Raw genomic sequence first — 16530 nt, 5'->3', positions numbered from 1 at the left:
TACAACAAGACTCATCAAGTTTTTTGCCCTGTTCTTGAAAACAATGGTAATTGGAAGAAGAGAAAGGAAATCCATCAGTTAACCCCCAGCTAAGGAAACAAACATTTATAATCTCATATTCAACACAGACACATTAAGGTGCATGCACTAATGTATGGGGATGAAAATGCCTGCTTGGGCACACAGGAGCCACTGCAGCTCTGTCTCTCAGCAGCCTGAAAATTTCAGCTTCCTTACGCAGCAACAGAAAAGCTTTTCCTGCTCCGAAGATGGAGAGGTGCCATCCCTGTGGACACCCTCTGCTCATTTAGCTACACAAGTCAATGCATGAATGGAAGGCCCATCCCAGAAAATGCCAGGAAACAAACAGGAGGTTTTGGCAGGCTCTCCCTCTCACCAGGCTCCAGCTTGGTGATGTGGAGAAGGTGGCTTGGGCTATGAGAGAAACACAGTCACTAAGTGTTTCAGCAACACTGCACAAGAAGTAGAAGAGACTCTGTGGCCCTTGCAGCCTCATGTTCAGGTTCCAGGCATGTTTCTCAGTGTGCAGAAACTGCACAGGGGATGCAGTTCCTCACTAAAACAACTCTTTTAGAAACTCTGTTAGGTTTGGCTTTCTTTCCTTCATTTCTGGAAGTATAGCACCAATTCTAAGATGCTTGTTTCCTGTTATTGTGGCCATCTACACAGACCAAAGAACTGGAACCACTTACAGCCCAAAGGAAAATGTTGCCTGAGCATGGGGTTTGTTTGCATGTGGTATAGCTTGAGTTCCACACTGATGCAACCAAAACTACAGCAGATGCTGATGTGTTGCAGGGACATTTTAAGGACGGGACCTTGGTGGCAGTAGTTCCAGCAGATGGCAATGGGATTTTGTCCAATGGCATGCAGAACACAGGGCAGGTGAGAAAGACAAGTGGGATCAGTGAGTATTTGCTCCTTACCGTGGCAGGACTTCGGCTCCAGTAGGGAACTTTCCGTTCTATCATTTCGATTCCCACAATTCCAAAAGACCATATGTCCACTTTGGGGCCATATGGTTGACGCATCACCACTTCAGGCGCCATCCACCAAGGAGTCCCGGCCACCGAGGACGGTCTATTCTTCCCAGGGCTGAGCTCAACAGAGATGCCAAAATCAGCTGAGGGGAAAGCAAAATACTGCTTTTATTTGAATTCTGTGCAATTAGGAAACCAAGCAAAAGAATTGCCCAGTAGAACTTTGAGAATGTGCTGTTGAATCTCCTGGACAACTGTCCCTGCTCTGTCTCCTCAGGATTTTAGCCAAATCCCCACATTTTGTATACTGCCTTCAGCAGTGGCTTTTGTTCTATGGAAGCTTTAGACTTGTTGCTCCCTCCCTCTGCAATGGACACACACAGAGCAACACCCCTTTTGACTGCTTGTTCCTTGTCATACCTCTGTGCACCTTGCAACCATGTCATCAGCTCAGAGCAGGGGGTCCCCGCACTGCCACCAGCACCATTCCTGGGGAGCTGGCACCCACTCAAAGCAGCCCCTCACCCCACATCCCTGAAAGCTGCACCTGACCAGGAATATACTGACCCAGCTTGACAGAGCCGTCGGTTCTGAGAAGGATGTTGTCGCTCTTCACGTCTCTGTGGATCACTTGGTTTGAGTGAAGAAAAGCCAATCCTTGCAAGCACTGAGAGAGTAAACAGAACCAGGAGGGACAAACCCAGTGATTTCATCACACCAGAAAAGAAACAGAGACTCTAAAAGGTTCCCATTCCCCAGGAGAATGGCGAGTAATGGCAGAACACAGTGCCATTGAGAGGAAGATTTGCTGCTCCAACACTTGCAGAGCAGGACCTTTCTAAGGAAAGGCATGTCACCTTTTGAAAGAGCAACAGCACCTGCTGTTGTAGACTGTCCCCTGCAAACCAGCCAGGATGACTGCTGCTGCAGTGGATGTGCGCAGAAGCAAAGAGCATTTTGGCTGCACTAGTATCCTTTTTAGCTGAGGATTGAAAGTAAATAGTCTCTCTTTTTACCTTTGCTGTTCATTTCAAATCCTGCTACCAGCACCTTGCTTCTACAAGTGAGGAATGCAGTGAAGACAGGCAAAAATTTAGGGAGGCAAGATGGAGAACAGCAGATACAAGAGGCAGAGTGAGAATACAACAGCAGGAGATAAGAGTACAAGAACTGAGTAGAGTGAGTGCAGGGGCACTCCAGGCATTTCACTGGAGATGCTTTTACGTGCCCATAGCATACCAGCAACGCAGAAGCAAAGTTTGGCACGTGAAACCTCTCCTGTTCTGAGCCCCTATTTCTCAGATAATCCTGCCCAAACCCTTGGAAGCACAGGTGGGCTTGCTTACCTCCCGACTGATGACTGCTATCTCGATTTCAGTCAGGAAGGTCTTCCTGATGACATCGCTCAGAGCGCCTCCATCCATGTACTCCATGACCAGCCAGAGTTCCTCACCCAGAAGGTGGCTGAAGGAAAGAAACAAGGGCGTGAAGATAAACATGCATGGCTAGGTTGATTTTTTGCTTCCGGGCTTCTTGTTTCCAAGGCCCTTTGTGACAAGGACAGAATAAAAGGAATAGACATTCCCTCTTGGCTGTGCTTTGTTTGCAATCTGTGCAGTCTCAGGGAGAAAGGCACAGCTGTGAAAAAGGAGATGTCTTAGATGGCCAGCAAGTGAAAAGTGTGGTTTAGTAAGAGCCCAGATCAAAAGCCTGTCACGCGTGGTGTTTCTGGAAATAAGCACCTAGTCTTCCTGGCATGCATAGCAAAGAAAAAGAGGGGCAACAATCCAAGGGAAATCCACTTTAGGATGGTTCATCATTCAGCATTGAAGAAACTTTAAAAAATCAATCCCAAAAGAATGTGGAGGCAGTGAACTTAGAATGTATTAACTTCGTACGATACAGCTGATCCAGGTTTTGAATAATTTTGGAATAATTTTCAAACTACGTGTGCCAGGGAAGACTCATGCAGACAAGATGCACTCTCTTCTCATCCATTGCAGATGAGTAGAGAAATATTAATACATTATAATTAACAGCTCTACTTTCTAGAAGTGACCAAAGTGGATTTTTAACCTCTCATGTTTGCAGGATGTACATGCATATTCACAGGATAAGACCATGACCACTCACCTGTCTAAATAATTCACAACACTGGGACTCCTATGCTTCTTCATGATTGTGATTTCATTAACGGTTAGTTGCTTCCTCTGCTGTCCCTTAAGGCTTATTTTCTTTATGGCCACCTAAAATGACACTGAAAATCAGTAACTTGAGAAGCTGGTGGCACAAGGCCACAAGGCACATGGAGCAAGTGATTTTGCAATGACACAGTTGAGCTGTGCCAAACTGCCTTGTGATTAGGCATTGCAGTAATTAGGAAGTGACATTGCAATAGCCCATTTCTCCACTCCCTTGGGGGCTAGTTACAGGACATGTGGCCACTGAGGTTTTGCCCTGAACACTTGGTGACACTGGTGTCTCAACTATCACCCACAAGCCTCTGAGCCCACTCCCTGCTGCTTTGTATGGGATTCAGAAGAAGTAATCCATGCCTTAATACTCTGTGGCTACATCTTGGGCTATGGGCAGGGCTTCGAGTTTCTAGGGACGCCTCTTCGATCTCTCCCTTTGTGCAGTTCCCAAGTGCAGCACTGCAGGTGGCTAAAGAACTACCAGTAACTTTCAGATGTATTTGCTGGCAACCAGAAGTGAGAATTCAGGACTCTGAAGCTGTAGCCCCAAAGAGCAGTGAGATGCTCTAAGGCACCACCTTTGTTTTAGCAATTGAGAGCGAGTGAGCACATCCTTCTCTGAAATGAACTGCTGCCCTGCGTGACTTCCTTCTGGCAGCTGAAAAGGACAAAGACTGTCCCCAATGTATTTTGCAGGCTGGTACCAGTCTGTGTTTCTTGTGCCTCTTCAGCACAACTCAACCCAAAGCTCCAGCCACAGCTGCTCGCACCAGAGGGGAAAGGCCTTGAGTGCAGCAGAGTCTGTGGGGGATGTTGACATTTACCTCTCCTCCTGTGGCTTGGTTGAGTGCTCTAACCACAGATCCAAAATGCCTAGAAACAAAACAGAAGCAGAGAAAGGAGAAGCTGTTTATTTCTTAGAGTGAAAGCTGGCCCACACAGGAGATCTCTGCTGTAAATGCCTAAAACCTGCAGGATGCAGGAGGGCTCTGCCAGAAGGCAGATGATGCATTTTCCTCTCAAGTGCATGGGCAGTGCCTGGGCTGGTTGCAGAAGCGCTGGGGTTTACTGCCTCAGCTCCTAAAGGGAATTTATTCTTTCATCTTAGGTTTGAGTTTCTAAACTCTGTGGTTCCTATTCTGAGCATGGAGCATTTCCTTCCAAGAACCGTGGATTGAATGAAATTCTCCTGGGAACTGTTATCTCATAGCTTTGAGAGGGGCTAGGTTGCCCTTTCAGGCAAGCAAGATTCTTCTTTATTCATTAGTGTGGCAGTGTGGTTTTGAGACATACAAAAATACTGAAGAAATTAACACAGAGCTGTCCCACACTTGAGAGACAAGGAGATCTTCCAGGTCCTGCTCCTTGATGTAGGCAGACTTTGGCAGCATGGAGATGTCTCTGACAATGCCTTCTGAGCACCCTCACAAGTTCTGAGCAGCACTGAAGAGATAGGACAATCTATCTCCAGTGTCTGAACATGTTTGCAGCTGACCTGACTTCACACTGGATAGATATTCCAGTGGAACACCTGATATACCAGTGATATAGCAGAAGAACCCCTGGCCCATGGTTGTGTAGAAGTAAGTGTGGCTGGACTCACCCCTTGCCAATATATTCCATTTCAGTGTATTTCATCTTGGGATTTTCCACGTTCACCATTTTCCCTGAGGGAAACAAAATGCAAGATGCTCACTTTAAAGCAGAGATCCCAGCTTCCAGGAGATACAAAAGGCAGCCCCAGTGTCTGGAGGCAGTCAGCTACTTGCAACAACAGCAACAACATCAACAGGACAGGCAGCCCTGCAGTGCAGATGGCTGGCACAGAGACTGATTGTGTAGAGCCCTTGGAAGAGTTCTCTTGACAGGAAACAAAGCACAGGGAGATGCATTCCCAGGAGAGGAGCACATCTTCTCCAGCTTTCAGCCAAAACATTGCCCAAACAATGCCTTTCCAATTGTAATCCAGAGCAGCTCATGCTATAACCAATGTCGACAGTGCTTTCAGCATCGGGACCCTCACCCTTCATGAGCAGGCTGAGCTCACAGACACCCATCTTGGAGCTAAGGAAGGTTCCAGCCCTGTCCCGCCAGCCCTCAGGGACAGGGCAGTGACCACAACAAGGCTGGCAAAGCCCAAGCATGAGTACTGACAAGCAATGGGAAGAAGCCACAGGCAGCCTGGGCCCCGTACAAAGTGTTGCCCCCATTCATGCCACAACAGGATGGGTTTTGAGATCAGACACACCGAGGTGCAGATCAATGCCATTTTTGTCCCAACAGGTGATGGTAGACACAGAATCCACTGGGCTCTGTTCTCAGCCCCACCAGGTCTTATCTGAGAGTTCAGCACTGGCAGCTGTTATGGGCAAGAAGCAGATTCATTGGGCTGTGATGCAGAATCCCAGAGGACTTGATGTGTTTTCCTAGAGACGGATCTGAGCAGGGCTCGGGCCAATGGGTAGGATTCTAAGAGTCATGGGAAAGAGTGGGGAAGGTACGAAAAAGTGCCATGGATCTGAGGAATATACCATGGATGGGCTGGAGGCTGTCTCCTGAGAAATGCCTGCAGTACAGATTTATCTGATCAAGCCACTTCAATGTGTCTCTCTTGGACACATCTTTAGAGGCATAAAACTAGGATATGAAATACAGATTGTTATAAAAGTATCTGTTTTTTTCTTTGGGGGCACATGGGAAACACCTCCTGCTCTCTATTTCTCCTGTAACCTGATATTCTTTCACAGTATTTTTTATTGACAAAAATATAGCATTCTCATGAAAAGAAACTGTATATGTAGTAGTGGCAACATAAAAATGTCATAAAAATGACATCAATAAGACATGTGGGGCAGAAGGGCTCCTTCAGGATGGAGATAAACCAACTCCACCAAAAAAAAACCCCTACAAAGAAACAAACAAAACCAAAAAACCCAGCAAAAAGAAAACCAAAAAAACAACCCCATAAAAAATAAACAGGGGAAAAAGCAAAAAACCCCAAACCACCAGCCCCCTAAAAAAAAATCCCCAACCAAAAAGACAAAACTATAAAACCAGTAAATTTTTCTGAAGATTTTTTGCTCTGATGACTGGTTGGAAGTCAGGAGTCTAAGGGGAAATTAGGAAGCTAAAAATTCTCTTTGGTTTGGCCACTAGCATGCAGGACTTGCCTAGCCTTCTGCTGATGCAAGAAAAATCCCTGCTTCAGCCTTTAGCCGAGAGGGAAGCTCAGGCAAACCCAGGCCAGTCCCAGCTATCTTCAGAGGCAGCAGGAACACCCAGAGCTCTCTCTCGCTGCTTCGGAGCACAGCACTTCCTCTGGGGAGTCCTAAATGGCCCTGTGACACCAAACTCAGGAGGAACATTTGGTACAGCTCTGCTGACACCTGCACACAATCCACTGACCCTCAGACAAGAAATACACCAGACATACGGAGCATACGCAGGTACTGCTCCTCAGTCTCCTGGTTCTCAGAAGCCACGTGGAGGGAGATGAAGGAGCTGAGAAGAAGGAGATCACCAAAGGCTGAGATTGAGTTCACAGGTTCCACATCATAGGTTCCTTTAAGTAATGCTGCTGCAGAGCGAGGATTGGGACCAGAGCCCGTGCAGACGTGCTGAAACTGCAGCACTTTTCGAGGAGGGGGAAGTTCCAGTTGTCTGGGACAAATTTGGTGATCTTCACGGCCAGTGTGTTCTGGGAGGTCTTTGGAGGCTGCCTGGTGAGATATCAACACATGCACCTCAAGTCAAACAGAATATAGCAGTCAGAGACAACAGCTTATCCCTCTCAGACAAGAGTGACTGACTGTGAGGAAAGGGAAAGAACAGGTTAACAAGGAATACAGACAGCTTGGAAAAGAATGGGGCCTCACAGATTCCTAGACAACTCAATCATCTCCTTGCAGCTTAGCAAAAGCCAAAAGAGACTGTACAAGTGAAGAAGTGCTCCAGAAAACTGCAGAACACTTCCACAAACCAAACACACCTTTCCACAAAGGGAAAACAGACAAAAAAAGCCCTGCCACCTGCAGCACTGCCACGTGTGCCCTTGGCCACGACGCTGCAGAAGCCCAGAGATCGACCTTCCCTGAGCCGAGCAGCCAGAAGCTCAGCCAGAGTCCCCAGACCTTCAGGGCCTCAAAGTGACAGGTCAAAGGCCAATTTCTAGCTGGAGGCCACTGCCTGCAGGAAATGGCTACGTCCCACAGGATTGCAGCACTTGGCATCCTCAGCAAGCAACATGCAAGTGCTGGCTGGTCAGAAACTTGCAGCTCTGCCTTGCACTAAAGACAGCACCACCCACAACTGGCACTTACTGGCTCAGAAGATTCAGGCTCTGCTCTGACCACTGATGGAGACTCGCGGTCATTCTGCTCAATTTGCTCCCCTTCATCTTCTCCAGGAGCAGAGGGAGCTGGGGCAGACACCGATGCTGGTTTTGTGCTCTGGGACAAGAGAGAAGCGTGTGCGACAAGCTATTACCTATCACGTATAACCTCCTTCCTTCTCACATCTACGACCGTATCTTCCAAGGAGAAATCATAAAATTCCAGAGTAAAAGGATAGTAAAAGGATTCTAAGCCACACCGATCAAATTAAACCAGGCCAATTCAACAGAACTGCATATGGATATGAAGCTGATATTCCTCCCTGGCTGCCATCAGCAAGCAACATTGTCTCTTCAATGCAGAGTTTTAGCTTTTGAAAGCTCTGCAATGGAAAAGAAAGAAAGAGACAGCTACACCTTTGCTATTGCTGCTGCAGACATGGAAGCCTACAACTGGATCTGAATCTCATCCAGTGCTGGAAAAGGGCAGGAAACGTTGTGCAGAAGCATCTTTGCTTGTTGGAAAATGAGAAAATCAACAGGACTTTTCCTCTACTAAACCAGCAAAACAAAAATGCAACCAGCAACAAGCAGGGAGTGTCTCTGACACCAGTGTCTAAAGCACTGGGATGCAGTGAGGGCATGTTTGGCAGGGGAACAGCCCTGGTGGTGAGCACTGTCACCTATGGAACCATGGAAGTTTGCCTGATTGTCCCTCTAGAGGCTCCCGTTTTCCACCCTAAAGCTTCCTCAGCACCTCCTCCTTGGCCTTGTGCTCCACAGCATTCCCCAGCTCTTGTGTCCTTCTCTGCACACGCTCCAGCCCCTCCAGGGCTTTCTGCTTCAGATGGGCTCACAAGTGTTTACGTTAATAAAAAGATAAAAATCTTTCTAAAGTGTAAGATGACTTTAGAATGTAGACATAATTTTGGGAAATGTTGGGAAATTTGAAATTAATAAGCACAATCAGGATCATAAAATCGGGATCTAAATCATTAAGGAAAATTAAAATTTATAAAGCTGAGACTGCGAGTTGCTATAGTAAGAATTTAGTAAGGAACCAAGCTGAGACTTCTTTCAGCAGAAAGCCCAGAACTGTGTCTAGAAACCAAGACAGATTTCTCTCAGAGCTCAGTTGCTACAACAATAATCTGCCTAGTTCAGAACATGATGTAGCAACATCTGATTAGAAAAAAATAGGGTTATATCTTTTGGAAAAAAAAGAGGTTTTAAGTTTTTAAACGAACAAATTTTATCCATGCCAGTCTCTTATGGGAGGGATAATAGTAGGCCTATGTATTAATCACTCTCACATTATAACTCTTGTTTTTTGACATGGAAAAAGAATTTTCTCGGAAGGCAGAGGTCAATTTGGATATTGACCAATTGAAGGTGGACACGCCTCTGAGAACACAGAGGGGTTAAAATCAGAATTCCCAGGAGAACTGGCTCTCTTTGGTTCCGGTCAGCGTGCAGTGCAGGACTCTCCCCTGCCCGGCTTTGGCTGGGTGGGGAGGGGGAGGCCCATGGCCTGACTGAGGTGGGCCCAGGGTGGAGGGACTGGAACTGGGCTGGCCACTGCAGGTAGAAGGGTGGAGAAATCTGGGATGTCTCCATTTCCCCCCAGAGTCGAGAGAGAGAGAGAGAGAGTGAAGAGACAGCGGCGGTTTTATCAGCATCAGCAGTACGCCGCAGGAAAGGAGAAGAGCGAGGGGGCCGCAAGGTGCCCAGCTGCCTGTGGGAGCCAGAGCCTGAGCATCGAGCCAGCCCTGGGAGTCAGGACTTTTAACCCTTCCTTGAGAAATGAAAGCTTGGTGAAATTTCACTCCTCCTCGGTTTGAAAGAGAGGAAGAGAGACAGCTTGGACCCTGGGATGTTAGAAGGAGGAATTCTAGGTGGGAGGAGATGAGGAGTGTTTTTTTTGGCTGGACTTTTCCTTGTTGGCCATAGACTGAACCGATTTTTCTCTTTCAAGAGAGACTGTATTTTAGGAGGATGCCAGTGAGCCAAGAGACCTGCTTCAGCTGGGAAAAGACAGAAGTGGAGCAAACAGAGAAGAGTTAGGGGGTTTGTGGTGGTGTCCCCTGACCTCAAAGAAGAAGAAGAGAAGAAGATCTCTGTTCTTGGACCCTCGGCCCCAGGGGAAAATGGGGGGAACTGTCGTCCCAAAAAATGAAAAAACTGAGCTGTTGTTTTCCCCCTCTTGGAAAGCATCCTTGAAAGAAAAAATCCTAAAAGCAGTCGGTCCATCCAGGCATTGGTGGTGAGAGCACTGTGCATGGAAAGGAGCAGGGTCACCATGGCAAACTTTTTCTCCGGGCGGTGCCATGTGTTACATGGAAACACAGGATGTGGCAGTGTGTTTCTTGGGGGGGTCTGTGGCACAGAGGAGACTCCTGTTCTCCCTTGATGGACTGAGTATCGATTGTCTGCAGGGTGGAAACCTGATTGGGGTCCAGATTGTGTCTCACTGTGGTTTGTTGGAGTTGGTGGTGGGAGGAAGAATACTTTGCAAGGTTTTCATTTTGATCTTTGTGTGGCTTTTTTCTCTCTTTTTTTTCCCTTTTATAGTAGTAGCTTAATAAAGTTTTTTCCTTGTTAAAAAGCTTTGGCTTGCTTTGCTCTGTCCTCGATTGCATTACAGCATTCAATTGAGAGATTGAATTTTCATGGGGGCACTGGCATTGTGCCAGTGTCAAACCATGACAAGAACATCAAAGAGTGAAATCAAACTTTGAAAGAAAGCAGAATTAACTCTCTTTATTTTTAATTATGTGTTAAAAAGTATTTTTTTTACTCTTATGAACTCATGCCAACTGATTATCGCATTGTGGCAAGACTGATTTTAACTAATTCACAATTTATGTTATTTATGAAAACTCCAGCAGAAAATACTTACTAAGGTTTTAAGGGAAAAATATGTTAGTAGTACATATGAAACATTTTCAGAAGCTAAATTGTCTAGCAAACTGCCATATGATAAACCAGACACAGAAACTTTTTTCCTAGGTCAGTGCTGAGAGATATTAAACAAGCTGCAAGAAAAACTTTCATTTCTGTCAAATCAACAGGTACTCCTCTTAAAGCATATTCGACCATGACACAAAGAACAAATGAATCATATTGTACATTTTTAATTAAGTTAACACAAGCTGTTGAATAACAACGCCCTGATAAAGCAGCTCATTCTTATATTCTCCAAAACCTAGCATTTGTAAATGCAAATGATGATTGCAAAAAAATTATTTCTACATTACCCAAACAGCCTCCAACTGTTACTCAAATGCTTTCAACTTACAGTAAAATTAGCACTCCAAGGTATCTTGCTACAGCACAAGCTAGTGCCTTTAGAGAGCAAATTACTAAATCTCATGATTCACTAAAAAACAAAGTTTAAAAAGCAATGGAAGAACAAATAAAACTTTTTGAAAAAACTCTTGCTGCTGTTCAATGAAATTCTACTAAAAAGTCGTGCTTCAGATGTGAGAAGACTAGTCATGTGATAAAGACTTACCTTGATCCAATAATAAAATCTGAAGAATACCTTCTCTTAGTCCTCAATATCAAAAAGGGAAACATTATGCAAAAAATTGTCATTCTAAATTTGATATAGATAGTAATCCCCTACCGTTAAACTCCAAGCAAAGCGCGACCCACCACGCAGTGAAACAAGCATTAGTAACCCAGAATCCAGGGAATTTTGCCCCCTTAGCCTTAACTAGGAGACCTCAAAGCCAAACACCTTTACCACCAGTACCACAAGATGTTCCTTCTTATTACCTCCAAGGACAAAACTGGACTTGGCCAACTCAAAATTAATACGGTTTTTAAAAAATTTCTGTTACGAATGTATACCTACAGGTGTGATTAAGAAATCACAACAAAGACAAGAATTTTAAATTCTTATAGGTTAAGACAACAACACAAGTCTTGGACTATTAATTTTTCCAGTTATCATTTCAGTAAACTACAATGAAGAGCTAATAGTTTTAGCTCTTCTCCTCAAAGCCCCAACAATAATTCAACCTAAGACGCCTCTTGCTTTTACAATTGCTTTACCTATAGACATACTCAAACAAAATGTATCTCAACAAGATGCTTTGTTAACCAATCAAACGGTGTACCAAGGTGTTCCAGATGTGATTTCTACTCCAATGCTAGGTGTCTTCTAAGTAGAACATACTTAGAAGTATGTTCTAAACCAACCAGAACTGACTTGTGCCCTAACTCATCGTGGTAGAACAATTGATGTTACAGGCATACCAGATACGGTGCAGATGTCTCTGTAATTTCTCTCCTGTTTTAGCCCAGTAGCTAACACTTAGTATCACCTATGAGAACACTCACAAGGATCAGAAGAACTACTGTTTGCTTACAAAGTGAATCCATAATTACTAGTACAAGTCCTGAAAGGAAGACAGCTGCTGCACGTCCCTCTCTATCAATAATTTCTAGAAACTGGCCTCTTGTCATTATCGCTATAAAAGACTGTTTCTTCAACATACCACCACTTCATCCTGAAGATGCCCCAAGATTTGCCTTCTCAGTTCCAGTCATCAATCAAAGAAAGCCAATGCAAAGATAGCACTAGAAATCTTTACCACAAGGGATGAAGACTTCTCTAACAATTTAACAATATTTTGTCACACAAGTACTGTGCCCAACTTGACAGAAGCATCCACAATCCACAATTCTACACTTCATAGATGATCTCCTCATTGCAGCACTGACACAGACAAAGATGAAACAAACTCGTGACAGTGCTGTCACTGAAATCCAAAAGACTGAACTAGAATTTCTACATCTAAGATACAAGAAATCCCACTCTAAAAATATCTAAGATAGAAGATAGCAAAACAAACAATTTCACTACAAAAGATACACCTTCAAGTCAACATCAACACTTTGCAAGATTTACAGCAACTTTTAAGAGAAATGAACTAGATGAAACCTATTTTGAAAATTGCCAACGATGAACTTGCTCCACTTTTTGATCTACTGAGAGAAAACTGTGACATTAAATCTCCCAAGATTTTAACACCTGAAGCTCAACTCACCATAAAAAGTCACAAAAACTTTCCAAAGAAGACAAGCCCATCATTATGCTCCCAAGAAACCTTTCTTCCTGACTGCTTTGAGACAGAAGCTACAACTTTATAGCCTCATTTTTCCATGAGATCCATCTGAGAAAGATCCATTATTAATAGTAGAATAATAAGTTTTTCTTCCCTACAAGTCTCCAAAAACAATTTCTACAACCCTAGAGATAGTAGCACAAATTGTAATTAAGGCCAAAGCAAGAATATTAACCTTAATAGGTAAAGATTTTACAGTTCTCTAATTACCTTTAAATAAAGATTATTTAGATTAGGCATTACAAAATTCAGATGATTTACAAAATGCATTCTTAAATTTTGCAAGTGTTTGTGCTATTCATTATCCAAGTCACAAATTATTACAAACAAAATTGAGTTCAAAAAATAGCCCTTGCTAAGTGAAGGGCCTTTAAGTAATACAACGCTCTTCGCTAATAAGTCAAGAAAAACACATAAATCAGTAATTGTATAGTTAAATCATACTACAAAAAATTAGAAATCAAATATCCAAATAGTTGAAAGTTCTCCTCAAGTAGTTAAAATAGCTGCTGTTGTTAAAGCTCTTCAGCTATTTTCAAAGCCTTTCAGTTTAATTACAGATTCTACCTCTGTTACTAATGTAGGTAAAAATATAGTTTTAAAAAATATTAGTAATAATAATGTATATTGCTAGCTCTCATGTCTTCATAAAAATTTACAACACAGAACTAACCTATATTTTATTTCTCATATTACAACTCATTCATCTTTACCAAGATGTTTAGCAAAAAGAAATACAAGAACAAAAAAACTGGCCATAGTTATCTCAAACACATTAGCAAACATTTTTCAGCATGCAAAATTGAGTCATACCTTTTTCCTCAATATACACAAGTACTTGTACAGACGTTTTGTATCTCTAAATCCCAAGCTAAAGCTATTATTAACAGTTACCCTGATTGTCACCTTGTGCAAACCCCTGTTTCTACAGGAACTGTTAATCCACAAAGTTTATAAAGAGTACAATTATAACAAACATCACTAAATACCCTTCTTTGGGGAGATTTAAAAATATTCATGTTTCAGTAGATTCACTATCAAGTACAGTTTTTACCTCTATCCACACAAGAGAACAAGTAATCGTACCTATCAACATTTTTTACAAACATTTACTTCATTAAGTGTACTCCAGGAAATGAAAACAAACAATAGCCCCACATATCTATCTCAAAAAGTAACAACATTCCTAATAAATTAAAATGTTCATCACACCTGTAGTATTCCCCACTCCCCCACAAATCAAACAACTGTTAAAAAGACATATCACATATTAAAACACATTTAGATCAACAGAAGAGGGGAGCAGAAGTAATACTACAGATAAAATTGAGTCAAGCTTTATATGTTTATAATTTTTTAAACAGTTCTTTTGCAGAACCAGATCCACCAATTCTTAAGCATTTTACAAATAACACACAAACAAAACTAAAAAAAAATTCTCTTGTTTTAATTAAAAGACCTGAAAGAAGACAAATTAAAAGTCCTCGCCAATTAATAACTTAAAGCAAAGAGTATACTTGTATTTCTCCAAGTACTAGAAAAGCAAAGTGAATTCCAATAAAGAGCATCAAACCATACAACACACCAAAACACACTAACAAACCCAAAAGTAAAAAAGCAATCACACAAACGTAAGCTAAACAGAGACTACAAGTCACGCCCAGCGTTCCTATGTCACCTGTAGAATCTGCAAACTTCAATCTAATGATAATGATACATGTGTAGAGCTTGTTTCGTATAGCTCTTTTAACAAAAACATGAAAAGAAAGATTTCTTATCATTAGATTCTAAAAAATTAATATTCTAAACTCTCCAAAAAATGCAGTTTAAAAGTTAAAATATTATCGAAAATTCTTTTAACAAAGAGTAACTCAACAAAAAAGATATGAAAGAAAATCAGTTCACTTTGTATTTTCTAACTTTGCTTACTTTTTATCATGCAAATTTTCCTATACAACACCAAAACCAAATGTCTAAGTCACATTAACCAAAGCTACAAGATCAGATACCATATGTATGTCTCACTCAAATCCAAAAAAGCCTTTTTCAACCTGTTTAGTTAGTGTACCACTAAAAATTAGCCAATACCTATATAACATGATCTTTTAACAAAAAAGTGATTTAACAACAAGCTAAGTGAAATTACTAATAGAAACAATCGCACAAGGGATTAAAGCCTCTAGACCAAACAACTCCTCAAAACAAGTTCAGAACCCCAAGAATTAAAGATCCGTAGTTCCTTAGCAATAAATTTCCGTGTCACATTTTCAATAAACAATTAGAAAAAAAATAATTCTCCAAAATACAGTGCTATTCACTCTTACTATGAATACAAAAATTTAAGGCTTTAGTGCAATTACTCATACACTGTAGATAAAAATCTAAAGTTAACAAATATCCACGGAAATTACCAAAATGTTATTAGTTCATTTGTAGAAATAAAACATAGCAAAACATTCTATCATACCCTAAAGACAAACCATGTAACATTAGCACACTCACTGTAATAACACCTAGTACTAAAACAGTTTCAAAAAAGACAAGAAAAGACAAAAGATCTATTCATATATACCCAAAAAATTACAGCAGTAATTTCAGTCTTTCAAAAAAAACCACAAAATATTTCAACAAGCTTCTTCTTACCTACAATTGCTTCAGAAAAAACATTAAGACAAATAGACAAGATTAAATATTAACTAAACAAACAAATACCACATCCAGTGCGCTCAGTAACACGCAGACTGACATCAGCAGTGTCCAACAAATTCCAAAATCAAACAACAGTTAATTTTCTTTTCTAACACATAAACAGAGTTGAAAAGAATTCAAAAGAATGTGCTACATAAATTTGTCTAATCATTCTAAATCCATTCACAAAAATATACAAAAACTTAAAAACTTTACAATCTACAATTAAAAATAAAGAAACATAGTTAAACAATTTATTCAGGAAGTATAGCTTAACTCCTTAATCAAAAGAACTTTACAAGTTCAGTAAAATCTTGTTATTAGAATATTAATATTAATACCACATACACTTCATTATTCACAACAAATTACAAACTCATCAAAAAAGTTTTTATTTTCCAAAAGAAAAAAATTTTAAAAAATTATAGACAATTCACAAAACCTCAGCAAAAACAATTAAAGTCACTCACAAATTTAACCTTTACATTGAGGCCTTAAAAAAGTCAAAATTTATCAGAACCTAATACAGATACTAAACCTAACTTTACCCAACATTAAGAATGGTTTAACTTAGAATTATAGAGCTTAAAACAAACAAAAACAAAAGTACCTTCATGTAAAAAGTTTATAACTTTTTTCCTACATGAATAAATATATGCAGTAGTAAAGCTATGGAACACAAAGTAATAAATAAGTGACAAGTCAAAAATAGTTTATTTAAAAAGAGAGGGGGAATTGTAGGAATATATAAAAGGTAAAAAACTTTAGAAAGTGCAAAAAGGCCCCAGAAAGTAGACATAAAGCTGAAAAAGGCTGGGAAATTTCAAAACCTTCTCATGGGAAGCTAGGAAAATAAGAACCAAGTGAATTCATTTATATTTATCATAAGGAGCAAGAAAGAACAAGAACTTAGTGATAGTTTGAGATGTCAAAAGTCCTAGATATATGCTTTGCAAAAATAGAAAAAGTTTCAGTCTTATATAATGAATTACTCTATATCATTTGAGGTTCATAGAAGTCCTTCTGGTAATGTTAAACCCACATGGGTCCTTTTCTTATTGGTTAGGGTATAATGACTCTGCACCTTTTCTTTTATGTTATAGGTTCAAAGAATATGTAGAAAAAGGCTTTGCATCAACTGCCATCTTGCCTTTGATCTAGATTTGCATGGATGTTCATTT

The sequence above is a fragment of the Lonchura striata genome, chromosome Z (assembly GCF_050655825.1).
Source record: "Lonchura striata isolate lonStrDom1 chromosome Z, ASM5065582v1, whole genome shotgun sequence".
Classification (NCBI taxonomy): domain Eukaryota; kingdom Metazoa; phylum Chordata; class Aves; order Passeriformes; family Estrildidae; genus Lonchura; species Lonchura striata.
The sequence above is the reverse complement of the archived record's forward strand: the minus strand, read 5'-3'. Positions refer to the sequence as shown.